Genomic DNA, 16,296 nt, shown 5'->3' on the forward strand with positions numbered 1-16,296 from the left:
GAAAGTTAGGGGAATTTCTCTTAAGGAAGTTGAATTAGCTAAACGTTTGAAAGAAAAGGAAATAGATTTTAAAGCAGTTACAGAAACAAGAAACAAAACATCTATAGACGACTATACTGTGATCTATAGTGGAGTAAGGCAGGGACAAAGAGTAAGTATAGGTAACTGTCATCTACATTCATAGAAAACGTGTCCGTCCCCGGTAGCTGAGTGGTCAGCGAGACAGGATATCAATCCTAAGGGCCCGGGTTCGATTCCTGGGTAGGTCGGAGATTTTATCCGCTCAGGGAGCTTCATTCCCATGGACGCGGAAGTCGCCGAAGTGGCGTCAAATCGAAAGACTTGCACCCTGCGAACAGTCTACCCTACGGGAGGCCCTAGTCACACGACATTTACATAGAAAACGCGAAGATAAAATATTGGGCTGTGAATATGTAAATGAATGCGCGCACATTGAACGTTGTACCACCATACGGCGAGACCTTCAGAGGTGGTGGTCCAGATTTCTGTACACACTGGTACCTCTAAACCTCTAATACCCAGTACCACGTCCTCTTGCATTGATGCATGCCTGTATTCGTCGTGACATACTATCCACAAGTTCATCAAAACAATTGTTCCAGAGTGTTCCACTCGTGAACGGCGATTCGACGTAGATCCCTCAGAGTGGTTGGTGCGTCACTTCGTCCATGAAGAGCCTTTTTCAATCTACCCAGGTATGTTCGATAGGGTTCATGTCTGGAGGAGATGCTGGCCACTGTAGTCGAGCGATGTCGTTATCCTGAAGGAAGTCATTCACAAGATGTGAACGACGGAGGCGTCTTCCATGAAGACGAATGCCTCGCTAATATGTTGCCGATATGGTTGCACTATCGGTCGGAGGATGGCATTCACGTATCGTACTACCGTTACGGCGCCTTCCATGACCACCAGTGGCTTACGTCGTTCCCACATAACGCCACCCCAAAACAGCAGGAAACCTCCACCTTGCTGCACTCGCTCTGCACTCGCCCGCCTGACCGGGTTGCCTTCAAGCACGTCTCCGACAATTGTCTGGTTGAAGGCATATGCGACCCTCATCGGTGAAGAGAACGTGATGACAATCCTGAGCGATCCATTCGGCATGTTGTTGGGCCCATCTGTACCGCGCTACATGGTGTCGTGGTTGCAACGATGGACCTCGCCATGGACGTCGGGAGTGAAGTTGCGCATCATGCAACCTATTGCGCACAGTATGAGTCGTAACACGACGTCTTGTGGCTGCACGAAAAGCATTATTCAACATGGTGGCGTTGATGTCAGGGTTCCTCCGAGCCATAATCCGTAGGTAGCCGTCATCCACTGTAGTAGTAACCCTTGGGCGGCCTGAACGAGGCATGTCATCGACAGTTCCTGTGTCAGTATCTTCTCCATGTCCGAACAACATCGCTTTGGTTTACTCCGAGACGCCTGGACACTTACCTTGTTGAGAGCCCTTCTTGGCACAAAGTAACAATGCGGAAGCGATCAACCCGTGGTATTGACCGCCTAGGCATGGTTGAAGTGCAGACAACACGAGCCGCGTACCTAATAGGCGGTGCTCATGCATTGTTGTTTACATCTTTGGGCGGGTTTGGCTCTGAGCACTAGGGACTTAACATCTATGGTCATCAGTCCCCTAGAACTTAGAACTACTTAAACCTAACTAACCTAAGGACATCACACAACACCCAGCCATCACGAGGCAGAGAAAATCCCTGACCCCGCCGGGAATCGAACCCGGGAACCCGGGCGTGGGAAGCGAGAACGCTACCGCACGGGCGGGTTTAGTGTCATCTCTGAACAATCAAAGGGACTGCGTCTGTGATACAATACCTACAGTCAACGTCTATCTTCAGGAGTTCTGGGAACCGGGGTGATGCAAAATTATTTTTGATATATATGCAGATTATTATAATCCAGTGGTACCCAGAATTCCACTGTACGAAGTGCCTTCTCATTGGCGGCAACCAGATCGTCCATCGAGACAGGTTCTGCCTGTGCCTTGCCATTGAGAAGGTGCTGTTCAGGTAACTCGTACTCTGATATGCGTCCCCATTTCTTCATGTTTACCTTACACCCAGGTACTCCAGTTCTCAGTCTATTGAGGATCTTCCATGCCTCTTATGTGAGGTGATGGCCAGCAGCAAGTTGTTCTTTGGGTTCATACCAATATGCCTCTGATGACGAACTACGCCATAGTCGTATCCTATGCGTTTCAGGTGGTGTCAGAATTGGTTGTGTTGTCTGCAGGATGCTTTTTCTCGTTTTGAGTCTTGGTGACTGACTGATGTTCATGTCCAAACAGGGGTTTTCTGTCTCCTGCTTCTTTCTCTCCATTGCAGCTGCAGTTCTCCTTCGCTACGCCCAAGAGATAGTAGATTTTGCTAAAAGGTGTTGCTCGCATACAGCTGGTTACAATGCGTCCTTTTTCATTTTGGGCAATATTTACGTGTTTGGTATGGATGCAGTTCTGCCATCACAGATGCTGCATATTCTGCAATTGAGAATCACAAAGAAAGGGCAGATGTGTGGAGGACATCCGGATGTGCTCCCCAGTTGTTGCCTGTCAGTTGTTCAATTAATCTGCGCCAAATCATGATTCACAATTCATCCTTCTCTGTATCTTCATCTCTGTTCTCCGCAATCACTTCCATCCGCTCAGTAGTATTGCCATTACGCGAATTTTCACTAGCTTACCTTGGAATGCTTGCTGCCACGACAATGATACTGACAACCAAAGATCACAGTCCACGTATTCATAATCTCTGTGGCGTAACATCTCGACTACCAAAAAGTACTGTTTGAAAAGTGTTTAGCGCACAAATGTGAAATACGACACATCCAATGAAAATATAAATAGCGTATCCCTTTCCTTGAATACTACGAATACACTAGAAACCTTACGAAGTACATCATATTTCTGTCAAGTATTCCTGCCTAACTTTCAGAGCGTGTATGTTACAATTTCGTATAGATTATATCGATCTGTTACGGTCCTAACAACGCGTCTCTGACTTCGTACGTCATGCCTGCCTGGCAAGGACACCACACTTAGGAAAAAAGCTCTAGAACTGGTCACATTAGCGTCCTGCATTGGATTGTCTTTAGCGGTTGGGGTGCTTCAGGTTTTAGTGAGCAGCACCGACCTTATTGTCAGCTTGAGCGGCACTAGGATTTCCGTAATACTGTATGATTTAATTGTGTAATTTTATTTATATGATGTATGTACAGAAATGACGTTGCTTTTCTGTCTGTTTCATGTTATTCGGAAGAGACCCTGGCTGATGATTCATCGGTGTTCCACCGGCGCACTCACAAGAAAGCCGACATTCCGCAATGGTGACAATATTGGGCTCATCATTTCAGCATTATCTCTGTATATTATTAAAAAATGATATTTGAAATGAATAAACAAAAATGTATCAGCTCTACAGAAGGTGTCGAGCCTGTATGACCACGGTATGTCACATCACTGTGTCGCAAATAAGAAGAGTATTGTTTGTTTAAATGTGTGTGAAATCTTATGGGACTTAACTGCTAAGGTCATCCATCAGTCCCTAAGCTTACACACTACTTAACCTAAATTATCCTAAGGACAACACACACACTCATGCCCGAGGGAGGATTCGAACCTCCGCCGGGACCAGCCGTAGAGTATTGTTTAAATGTGTGGTAACTACGAGGGTTGCCCAGAAAGTAATGTACCGCATTTTTGTTTTTCAACAATTCTTTACTGAACGTAATGAGAATTACACACGCGAAGGACTGGTGTTTTGTCTACATACGCTATTTTTCCACGTAATCTCCATCTAGTTCTATGTCCGTCCTCCAGTGCGAAACAAGGGCGTGTATGCCCTGTCGGTATCAGTCATTGTCCTAGTGACTGAGCCAGTGCGTCACTGTGATTCGCCTCCTCATCGTCATCAAAATATCTTTCACGAATGACATCATTTAATGGCCCAAACAAGTGAAAGTCCGGGGGTGCTAGGTCAGGGCTATAGGAAGGATGGGGTAACACTGTCCAACCCTGTTTCTGTGATGTGTTCCGCAGTCCTCAGACATGTGTGCGCCCTAGCTTTATCGTGTCGCAGCAAAACATATCCTGGGTTGCTTTGGCGCGAAAGTCACCAGAAGGGCGTCTTCAGTTTTGTTAATGTGTTGACATATGCTTTCGAATAAATGGTACCGCCTCTTGGCGTCACATTAATGAGAATCACACCTATATAGTCCCAGAACACGGTGATCACGACCTTACTGGCGGAAGCAGTTGCTTTGAATGTTTTCCTCCGTGGGGATTGGGAATGGCGTAATTCCATCGACTGCCGTTTTGTTTGAGGCTCAAAATTGTGAACCTAGGTTTCATCATGTGTCACAATCCAGGACACAATCACAATCTCATCAGCTTCAAAACGTTGCAAAACATCAAGACACATGTTCTTTCTGTGTGATCTGTGATCCACCTTTAGACACCGCGGGACCCATCTTGCAAACACTTCTGAATATCCAAGAGTGCGGGTAATTGCATCCACACTTCCTTTGCTGATTGACATATGCAGCGCCAGCCGGCCGGGGTGGCCGAGCGGTTCTAGGCGCTACAGTCTGGAACCGCGCGACCGCTACGGTCGCAGGTTCGAATCGTGCCTCGGGCATGGGTGTGTGTGATGTCCTTAGGTTTAAGTAGTTCTAAGCTCCAGGGGACTGATGACCTTAGAAGTTAAGTCCCACAGTGCTCAGAGCCATTTGAACCATTTGATGCAGCGCCAACTGCCGAGTCGTAAAGCGTCTGTCCTGGCGAATGACGACATCAGGCCGCTGCAGCATGTCGGGTGTGACAGCCGTGGATGGTCTCCCTGACCGCTGAAAATCCTGGAGCTCCGCCGAAGCAATTAGTGTTTGATTTTCCTCCTGACATAAATTTGTCGAAAATTTAACCATATAAATTGATGCAACTTTGCAACGTGTAGGCTTTATAACACTCTACAAAATTATTATAAGTGTCATTTCTTCATCCGTAACTTCGACAGATCTGTCGTACTAAACAGTTACCAGTCTGCCCCTATAAAACACTTCTTAAGCAGTTTAGATTTATAATTCTAAGGAAGCAATATGAAATTCTCAGCAAAGTCTCCTTTGAAAGCCTGGCCCATTTAGAAACCAATTTGTTTCCATTCTTTCAGAAAATAGTTTATTTCCGTCAAACGTTACAAAATACTGTGTCCTGGAGGCGATAAGTTCCTAATTAGCTGAATTTTTCTGAACCAAACCAAATGTGTATGCTATATCAGGATCAGAATGACGCTTTGCAAGAGCAGTTAGTTTGAATCCCAACTGGTGCACTTTCGCAATTATGCTATGTTGACTGGAGCATTAAGCTTGTGGATCGTTATTGTAGCTTTTTAGAGTATACACTGCAATAAACACATACAATATACTCTAGTTGCGGCTATATAGTCTTCGGATTAAACGTACAGCTTCAGACATGGAAATCCTACAACGCAATGACCACCACCTCTTCAACCGAACAAAAGCTCTGACATCTGAAAACTGGAAGCTTCGATATTAGTTCTGCAAATAAAGTGTGCGACATTGCAACTAGGTTTCATCCAAACATAACTGTCTGACAAAAGCGTGCAGTAGATTGCGCGTAAACACTACTCGTTTTTGTCTTGAAATGTTCTACATCATCACATTTGCTTGAAAATGCCTTCCAAAATTTATAGTCGGATTATATGGAGCCCTGTGGATAAAAATATTTGAGTCCTATAGTTTTGTAGTCTGAAACTCCAGTTTCACAAAGGTCATTGTCCTCTTATTGTTATGTGCTTCCTACGGGTGTCTATATTTTATTTATCTGATTTGGTCGAAAATGACAGTTTTTGTGCATAATATATAAGGCAGCTATGCTCAGTAGTATTCTAAATTTTTCCTACTGTGTGTTACAGTGAATTTTCTTGTATTCGGTGTCAATTGGATATACGCCATTGTACCTTCCGTGGCGTAACTGTCTCCCTACCAAACATACCATCTTCCTATAGTTCCCTCACATACTGGAATACAGTTTTTTCATGAGAGCTGATACCTACATCATTTTACAGGTGATTAAACGCTGTTTCAACTAAAGCAGAAGGGAAAAGCGTCGTAGTGTTGTATTAAGGTACTGGTCACTACAACGTAACTTGCCTCTTACAAGAATGATGGCGCAGAAGCACTGAAACGGGCGTGTTTTAAAGTTTTAAAGTTTAAAATAATAAAACTCTCTTTTGGCCAAAGTAGCGACCTTAAGGTATTTTTTCACTAGTTACAAGTTCCCGAATGTGCTCCAAAACCATTCATTCAGCTGAAATAAGTCAGATTTTTTTCTATGGCCCATAATACGATTGATCACCTATCAGAAAATGGAAATACGAGCGTATCCGCCTCCCTCGTCTGTAATGATCTGCTACTGGAAAACTGCTATGTCAAGAAAATAGGGACAGATCTGTAACCGAGATCTGTTTTTCAGTGAAAACGGAATTTCCCAACTTCAGCTGACGTGGATAGTAATGGAATTCGGCCGTTTCAAGCGCAATGTTCTCTTCAGTCTTGAGAATAGAAAGAAGTCATAGGGCGTTATGTCTAGCGAATGCGGGGCTGATACAACATAAAGGTTTTGCTTTCTGCCAAAAAAAAAGAAATCATAAACAGGCACTGATGTGTGAACGCGAGCATTATCTTGATGCAATTCCTACGATTTGTTTCGCCACAACTATGGTTGTTTTCTTCGGATTGAATCACACAAAAAGCGCATAACTTTCAGGTAGCATTCCTTATTGACCGTATGACAATAAGATAGTAACTCATGATGCACTATCCCACTGTAATGGAAGAAACGTGATCGTGCTTGTCGAATTTTTTTCGGTCTCGGCTCTACAGGCAACTTCCATCGGGACGATTGGGCCCTGATTTCGACCTAATAAGCGAATAGCCATGTTTTGTCACCTATTATAAACTTCTTTAGAGGGTTGGCTTCGTTCAGAAATTCCTGAGCGATGTCTATGCGACGTTGTGTTTGGTTAAAATCCAATTTCGGAACAAACTTTGTTGCTACATATTTAATACCAAAAACATCCAAAAAAAGATGATTGGCATGATCCAAAGCATATTCAGACATTATTAGCAACCTCTCTGATGGTGATTCGGCGATTTTCCACAACCATTTTTCTTACTTCTTCCACATTGTTGTTAGTAATTGATGTGCTACGGCGTCTAGGGTCGTCATCGTCTTCAACGTCTTCTCCACCCTCTTTGAAACTCTCGTAAACTCTTGTCTTTCTCATAGTACACCCGTCAACAGTCAGTAAACATTTAGAAGGCGGCGCTGCACTTTATTCCATTTTTCAAACAAAATTAAATGCAAATTCGTTGATCCATCTTTTTCGAAAGTAGCAATTCACCGAGCGATCGAAAGCACGTACAATATTTTCGACTGTCAAAAACAAACTAAATATTAAAAATAGTTGAAAATACAAACATACATCAGGAACATGTGTTCCAACAAGATAATAAAACTTTTTGAAAGTCGGATGTAAAAGTCTGGCGAAATTTAAAAAAAGTCTCGTTACTTTTTGATCACAACTCGTTCGAAATTCAACATGTATGGAAAGAAGCAGAAAAAAAAATAAAATTCTGAACAAGAGTGCTATTTCCAAGAAGAAAAAGAAAGTGCCGAGTGCCGTCAGAGACATATATTTCTGAATTCATAACTGGTAAGAAACACGGAATTATTCATGAGGCTCTAGTCGGTCATTCATCACCGCAGCTTAGCTGTTCTTGCCGGAGAGTACAAGCAGAAACACACTCAGATGGTCATTTGCAGCATTACGTCTTGGCAGAAGAAATGGGAGGTGCTTCGTCAGAACAGGTAGGACGTCTCATTAGCGAAAAACAAAAAGGAAAGCCAGGCGGCTGGAGACACAGCTTCGCTCCATTTTTAGTAGCATTTGGGAAATGAACTCATTAAAGAAATATGAGATACGGCGAGAAGGAAGGCAGAGCGAGAAGGGCTGAAACATTTTTCTCTTAACAAGTCGAGGTACTTCACTTGTTTTGACGTTTAAAAGTCAGTAGTTTGGCGACAGTGGGAAAATTCTTCATATAGCATTGTGAAACGTCCACATCCTCGTCTCCACCGTAAAAGCTAACAGATCCTCAGTCACTTGTTCCATTCTTCTGTATATTACTCTCGTCAGGTCCCCTCAGAGAGGGAGAATTCGCAATGCACTTCTAATCTTAGCAATCTTAAATTCACCGAATGGCTTTTTGACAATTCTATACGCTGAGTCAGCCTCCGACCATCGTTTGCTTTCCGGTGTCTTCACATTATGTCCTCATTTCGCTATAGCTATCCTGCATTTTCTGTTTATTTAATTCCTAAGCGAGATATATTGCTGAATTCATATCTTTCCCTGAAAATTTTTGTACTTCCTCCTTTCGTACATTATTTACAGCATATTATTTGTATCCGAGGTTCCTTCAGAGTTCACTTCCTTGTACCTTCCCGACTGCCCAAAACTGTGATTACCCTTTTTATGTGGAATCAGCGGCGACCGGTGAAAATGTGTGCCAGACTGGGACTCGAACCCACGATCTCCTGCTTATAGACAGATGCGTTAACTACTGCACCGTCTGAACTCACAAGGGGAAGGCCTCAGTCATGGCCATACGATTCGGCTCAAATTTGGCTGGTCCCTTGTATACAACCTAAAACGAAGGAATCTAAAATATTTTGGGTCAACACCCCCGCGTTTTTGAGAAAATCACCCCTAATGGTTATGATGAGCAATCGACTCAAAATTGGCGGGAGCGATAGACGATTGTAAATAGAGCATTTTTCATCATCAGGTATGGGGTCCGAAAACGCATACTTTTCCAGAAATCGAAGTAAGAAACTTTTACAACTGCCACTTCTGTACCCACATGGTAAACACGTTTCGGCGACAGCACCGATAGCGCAATGGCCAAGGTAACTAGCAGGGAATCGGAGAACCCGGGTTCGAATCTCGAAGAAACCTAGCGGATGTTTTTCTTTTGGTTTGTATTCTTCCATATCTCAATTGATAGGGATAGGAGGGTTAACAAGGTAAGTAAATCAAAAGGAATGATAATAATAAGGTAGGCAAATAAATTTCTCAAACCTCTTGGGATAGTAAACAACTAAAATGTTACTCCAGGTCACTTTACAAAGGCTCTTCCAGTCACTGTTACGTGTCCTCACTCTTCTTCGAAGAACTAGATGGATGGTACCTCTCATATAAACATTCGAAACAAATATACTCACGGCACCAAGAACATCTAATGAATGCAATGTTTCGACAGCTACAGTGTTCCTTCCGAAGTGTTCCTTTTTCATAGCCTGAAAAATCGGTGCTGAAAGTTGGTTATGAATTATGCTGTGAATAATTATTGCATCCGTGCGGTTGTGCAATTCCCGCTGGGTTTCGAGAAGCACATTGCAATTCTGAAGCCTGGAAATAAAGCTTTTAACCTGGCTATAGAAATAAATATCACACGGCAGGCACACAGGTGTGCAGTTTGGTGGTATTACTTTTACTGTGCACGTCGGCTGGCCCTCGCCATCTATAAACATTGTGTCATATAATGTAGTATTAATTTGTCCACTCCAGGAATCCAATATTAGACAAAACTTGTTATCAGAAACGTATGGTTTTAAAGCATTCTCAAGAAATGTTCTGTAAATCGTATTCGTCAGTTTCTCGGATTTGGAGCACATAATGTAAACATCTTTCAACGAGTCAGTTAAACGATTGACCTCTTCTATAACCCGAGGACCAAATGTAACATTCGTTTCTTGTAAACACAGGAAAACCTTAGGCAACACTTTTCCAGAGGCTGCGATGGCATTTTGCGCCGTGTACGAACGTGTTAGTTTGTTTTTACTACCAAGTGCGACAAGGGTTCGTTTTTATCCCTTATGCGATAACGTGCGTCGAATGTTCACCGGATACTCACATCCTGTTTAATCGGTGTTGATCACGTAATCACAATTAAAACCGGTGATAAGTGACGCCGTTTGCGTGCTAAAAAGAGCCGCCACTTTCTGTATATCTTCTATATTTTGTACCTCCTTATGAGAGGGATTTAGTGACGTGCCGTTGACGAATTTTATACTCTGATTTGAAATTTCTTGCCCAAGATAACGATGGAGCATCGTAAAATCATTGTTGGCCGTATACTGAAGCGCTGCACCTGCAGCCCAATCCTGAAGTATTCTAGTTGTTACATTCTCGTTACGACAACGAGATTCGACAAATCGGTCGCATGTCCATTTATTTATCGCCTGGTATTTGTCGTATCTTGTCCCTCCTTTAACGATATTACTTTCCTACAGTTTCAAGTCCTTCTTCCTTTTCAGGGCTGTTGTTGCTCCATTCTTTTGCAGTGTTTGTAAGTTCCAATTTGCATGAGTCCTGGCTGGCGCTGCCGCCTTTACTTTTACTTCAAGGGGTATAGCGCAGTAGTTCAATCGTTTAGTAACCGGTTCGTAATACTCATCGGGAACAGATGAAGCACATATTCCCAGCGAAGTAGAGATTTCCAAAGTTTTATGACCATTTTGCGATTCACTAGTCGGGATGCCTTCCACTGAATCACCTTCTGCTTCGTCTTCGTGGTATAGTACTTCAGTATCAACAAAAGCCTATCAATCTGGAACGCCGAGAAACAGAACTGCCTGCTTCCGGTAGTGCATTGATAACGCATCTGTCTTGCAACACTTTTATAAACCAAAACACAGCGTCGGTAACTTCCCGCTTGCCATCGTCTGTGACATGCTCTCAACTATACAGGGTGAGTCACCTAAAATTACCGCTGGATACATTTCGTAAACCACATCAAATACTGACGAATCGATTCCACAGACCGAACGTGAGGAGAGGGGCTAGTGTAATTGGTTAATACAAACCATAAAAAAATGCACGGAAGTATGTTTTTTAACACAAACCTACGTTTTTTTAAATGGAACCCCGTTAGTTTTGTTAGCACATCTGAACATATAAACAAATACGTAATCAGTGCCGTTTGTTGCATTGTAAAATGTTAATTACATCCGGAGATATTGTAACCTAAGTTGACGCTTGAGTACCACTCCTCCGCTGTTCGATCGTGTGTATCGGAGAGCACCGAATTACGTAGGGATCCAAAGGGAACGGTGATGGACCTTAGGTACAGAAGAGACTGGAACAGCACATTACGTCCACATGCTAACACCTTTTTATTGGTCTTTTTCACTGAAGCACATGTACATGTACATTACCATGAGGGGTGAGGTACACGTACACACGTGGTTTCCGTTTTCAATTACGGAGTGGAATAGAGTGTGTCCCGACATGTCAGGCCAATAGATGTTCAGTGTGGTGGCCATCATTTGCTGCACACAATTGCAATCTCTGGCGTAATGAATGTCTTACACGCCGCAGTACATCTGGTGTAATGTCTCCGCAGGCTGCCACAATACGTTGTTTCATATCCTCTGGGGTTGTAGGCACATCACGGTACACATTCTCCTTTAACGTACCCCACAGAAGGAAGTCCAGAGGTGTAAGATCAGGAGAACGGGCTGGCCAATCTATGCGTCCTCCACGTCCTATGAAACGCCCGTCGAACATCCTGTCAAGGGTAAGCCTAGTGTTAATTGTGGAATGTGCAGGTGCACCATCATGCTGATACCACATACGTCGACGCGTTTCCAGTGGGACATTTTCGAGCAACGTTGGCAGATCATTCTGTAGAAACGCGATGTATGTTGCAGCTGTTTGGGCCCCTGCAATGAAGTGAGGACCAATGAGGTGGTCGCCAATGATTCCGCACCATACATTTACAGTCCACGGTCGCTGTCGCTCTACCTGTCTGAGCCAGCGAGGATTGTCCAGGACCAGTAATGGATGTTCCGTAGATTCACTGCCCCGTGGTTTGTGAAACCCGCTTCGTCGGTAAACAGGTAGAACTGCAACGCATTCTCTGTTAATGCCCATTGACAGAATTGCACTCGATGATTAAAGTCATCACCATGTAATTGCTGATTTAGCGACACATGAAACGGGTGAAAGCGGTGACGATGCAGTATGCGCATGACACTACTTTGACTCAGTCCACCGGCTCTCGCAATGTCCCGTGTACTCATGTGTGGGTTCATGGGAACAGCAGCTAACACACCAACTGCACCCGCTTCTCCTGTGACGGGCCTGTTACGGACCCGTTTGCGTGCTACGACCATACCTGTTGCATACAGTTGGCAGTAGATGTTTTGCAATGTGCGGCACGTTGGATGCTCTCTGTCCGGGTACCGTTCTGCATACACCCTGCAGGTTTCAGCTGCATTTCGTCGACACTCGCCATAGATGAGTATCATCTCCGCCTTTTCAGAGTTCGAATACACCATGGTCACAGTTCCTACAACACTACACTATCACAGACGTCTGGTAACACGGTGTACTACAGTTGATCTGCGTGCGAAAGTGTTCGCCGGCCGGTGTGGCCGTGCGGTTAAAGGCGCTTCAGTCTGGAACCGCGTGACCGCTACGGTCGCAGGTTCGAATCCTGCCTGGGGCATGGATGTGTGTGATGTCCTTAGGTTAGTTAGGTTTAACTAGTTCTAAGTTCTAGGCGACTGATGACCTCAGAAGTTAAGTCGCATAGTGCTCAGAGCCATTTTGCGTGCGGAGACGAATGCAGAATAACAATAGCAGCAAGCGCTACATGCGGACACTGCGACAGCTAGACCAAACCACAACAGTGCACTACAGCCACACTCGTAAACACGGTCGTCATCGTAAACATGTCCCTGCAGATGCTGCTCGCCGACCGTGGCCCGTGTTTGTTACAACACGCAACTGAACGTCGGAGGTTTCAAGCGTCAACTTTAGGTTACAATATCTCCGGATGTAATTAACAGTTTACAATGCAACAAACGGCACAGATTACGTATTTATTTACATGTTCAGATGTCCTAACAGAACTAACGTGGTTCCATTAAAAAAAAAAAAAACGTAGGTTTGTGTTAAAAAACATACTTCCGTGCATTTTTTTATGGTTTGTATTAAAAAATTCCCCCCCATGAACCATGGACCTTAGCGTTGGTGGGGAGGCTTGCGTGCCTCAGCGATACAGATAGCCGTACCGTAGGTGCAACCACAACGGAGGCGTATCTGTTGAGAGGCCAGACAAACATGTGGTTCCTGAAGAGGGGCAGCAGCCTTTTCAGTAGTTGCAGGGGCAACAGTCTGGATGATTGACTGATCTGGCCTTGTAACATTAACCAAAACGGCCTTGCTGTGCTGGTACTGCGAACGGCTGAAAGCAAGGGGAAACTACAGCCGTAAATTTTCCCGAGGACATGCAGCTTTACTGTATGATTAAATGATGATGGCGTCCTCTTGGGTAAAATATTCCGGAGGTAAAATAGTCCCCCGTTCGGATCTCCGGGCGGGGACTACTCAGGAGGACGTCGTTATCAGGAGAAAGAAAACTGGCCTTCTACGGATCGGAGCGTGGAATGTCAGATCCCTTAATCGGGCAGGTAGGTTAGAAAATTTAAAAAGGGAAACGGATAGGTTAAAGTTAGATATAGTGGGAATTAGTGAAGTTCGGTGGCAGGAGGAACTAGACTTTTGGTCAGGTGACTACAGGGTTATAAATACAAAATCAAATAGGGGTAATGCAGGAGTAGGTTTAATAATGAATAAAAAATAGGAGTGCGGGTTAGCTACTACAAGCAGCATAGTGAACGCATTATTGTGGCCAAGATAGACAAAAAGCCCATGCCTACTACAGTAGTACAAGTTTATATGCCAACTAGCTCCGCAGATGAAGAAATTGATGAAATGTATGACGAGATAAAAGAAATTATTCAGGTAGTGAAGGGAGACGAAAATTTAATAGTCATGGGTGATTGGAATTCGTCAGTAGGAAAAGGGAGAGAAGGAAACATAGTAGGTGAATATGGATTGGGGGGAAGAAATGAAAGGGGAAGCCGCCTTGTAGAATTTTGCACAGAGCATAACTTAATCATAGCTAACACTTGGTTCAAGAATCATAAAAGAAGGTTGTATACCTGGAAGAATCCTGGAGATACTAAAAGGTATCAGATAGATTACATAATGGTAAGACAGAGATTTAGGAACGAGGTTTTAAATTGTAAGATATTTCCAGGGGCAGATGTGGATTCTGACCACAATCTATTGGTTATGAACTGCAGATTGAAACTGAAGAAACTGCAAAAAGGTGGGAATTTAAGGAGATGGGACCTGGATAAACTGAAAGAACCAGAGGTTGTACAGAGTTTCAGGGAGAGCATAAGGGAACAATTGACAGGAATGGGGGAAAGAAATACAGTAGAAGAAGAATGGGTAGCTCTGAGGGATGAAGTAGTGAAGGCAGCAGACGATCAAGTAGGTAAAAAGACGAGGGCTAATAGAAATCCTTGGGTAACAGAAGAAATATTGAATTTAATTGATGAAAGGAGAAAATATAAAATTGCAGTAAATGAAGCAGGCAAAAAGGAATACAAACGTCTCAAAAATGAGATGGACAGGAAGTGCAAAATGGCTAAGCAGGGGTGGCTAGAGGACAAATGTAAGGATGTAGAGGCTTGTGTCACTAGGGGTAAGACAGATACTGCCTACAGGAAAATTAAAGAGACCTTTGGAGAGAAGAGAACCACTTGTATGAATCCCAAGAGCTCAGATGGCAACCCAGTTCTAAGCAAAGAAGGGAAGGCAGAAAGGTGGAAGGGGTATATAGAGGGTTTGTACATGGGCGATGTACTTGAGGACAATATTATGGAAATGGAAGAGGATGTAGATGAAGATGAAATGGGAGATAAGGTACTGCGTGAAGAGTTTGACAGAGCACTGAAAGACCTGAGTCGAAACAAGGACCTGGGAGTAGACAACATTCCATTAGAACTACTGATGGCCTTGGGAGAGCCAGTCATGACAAAACTCTACCATCTGGTGAGCAAGATGTATGAGACAGGCGAAATACCCACAGACTTCAAGAAGAATATAATAATTCCAATCCCAAAGAAAGCAGGTGTTGACAGATGTGAAAATTACCGAACTATCAGTTTAATAAGTCACAGCTGCAAAATACTAACGCGAATTCTTTACAGACGAATGGAAAAACTGGTAGAAGCGGACCTCGGGCAAGATCATTTTGGATTCCGTAGAAAGGTTGGAACACGTGAGGCAATACTAACCTTACGACGTATCTTAGAAGAAAGATTAAGAAAAGGCAAACCTACATTTCTAGCATTTGTAGACTTAGAGAAACCTTTTGACAACGTTAACTGAAATACTCTCTTTCAAATTCTGAAGGTGGCAGGGGTAAAATACAGGGAGCGAAAGGCTATTTACAATTTGTACAGAAACCAGATGGCAGTTATAAGAGTCGAGGGGCATGAAAGGGAAGCAGTGGTTGGGAAAGGAGTGAGACAGGGTTGTAGCCTCTCCCCGATGTTATTCAATCTGTATATTGAGCAAGCAGTAAAGGAAACAAAAGAAAAATTCGGAGTAGGTATTTAAATTCATGGAGAAGAAGTAAAAACTTTGAGGTTCGCCGATGACATTGTAATTCTGTCGGAGACAGCAAAGGACTTGGAAGAGCAGTTGAACGGAATGGACAGTGTCTTGAAAGGAGGATATAAGATAAACATCAACAAAAGCAAAACGAGGATAATGAAATGTAGTCAAATTAAATCGGGTGATGCTGAGGGGATTAGATTAGAAAATGAGACACTTAAAGTAGTAAAGGAGTTTTGCTATTTAGGGAGTAAAATAACTGATGATGGTCGAAGTAGAGAGGATATAAAATGTAGACTGTCAATGGCAAGGAAATCGTTTCTGAAGAAGAGAAATTTGTTAACATCGAGTATAGATTTAAGTGTCAGGAAGTCGTTTCTGAAAGTATTTGTATGGAGTGTAGCCATGTATGGAAGTGAAATATGGACGATAAGCAGTTTGGACAAGAAGAGAATAGAAGTTTTCGAAATGTGGTGCTACAGAAGAATGCTGAAGATTAGATGGGTAGATCACGTAACTAATGAGGAGGTATTGAACAGGATTGGGGAGAAGAGAAGTTTGTGGCACAACTTGACTAGAAGAAGGGATCGGTTGGTAGGACATGTTTTGAGGCATCAAGGGATCACAAATTTAGCATTGGAGGGCAGCGTGGAGGGTAAAAATCGTAGAGGGAGACCAGGAGATGAATACACTAAGCAGA

Source organism: Schistocerca serialis, chromosome 8 (assembly GCF_023864345.2).
Source record: "Schistocerca serialis cubense isolate TAMUIC-IGC-003099 chromosome 8, iqSchSeri2.2, whole genome shotgun sequence".
Classification (NCBI taxonomy): domain Eukaryota; kingdom Metazoa; phylum Arthropoda; class Insecta; order Orthoptera; family Acrididae; genus Schistocerca; species Schistocerca serialis.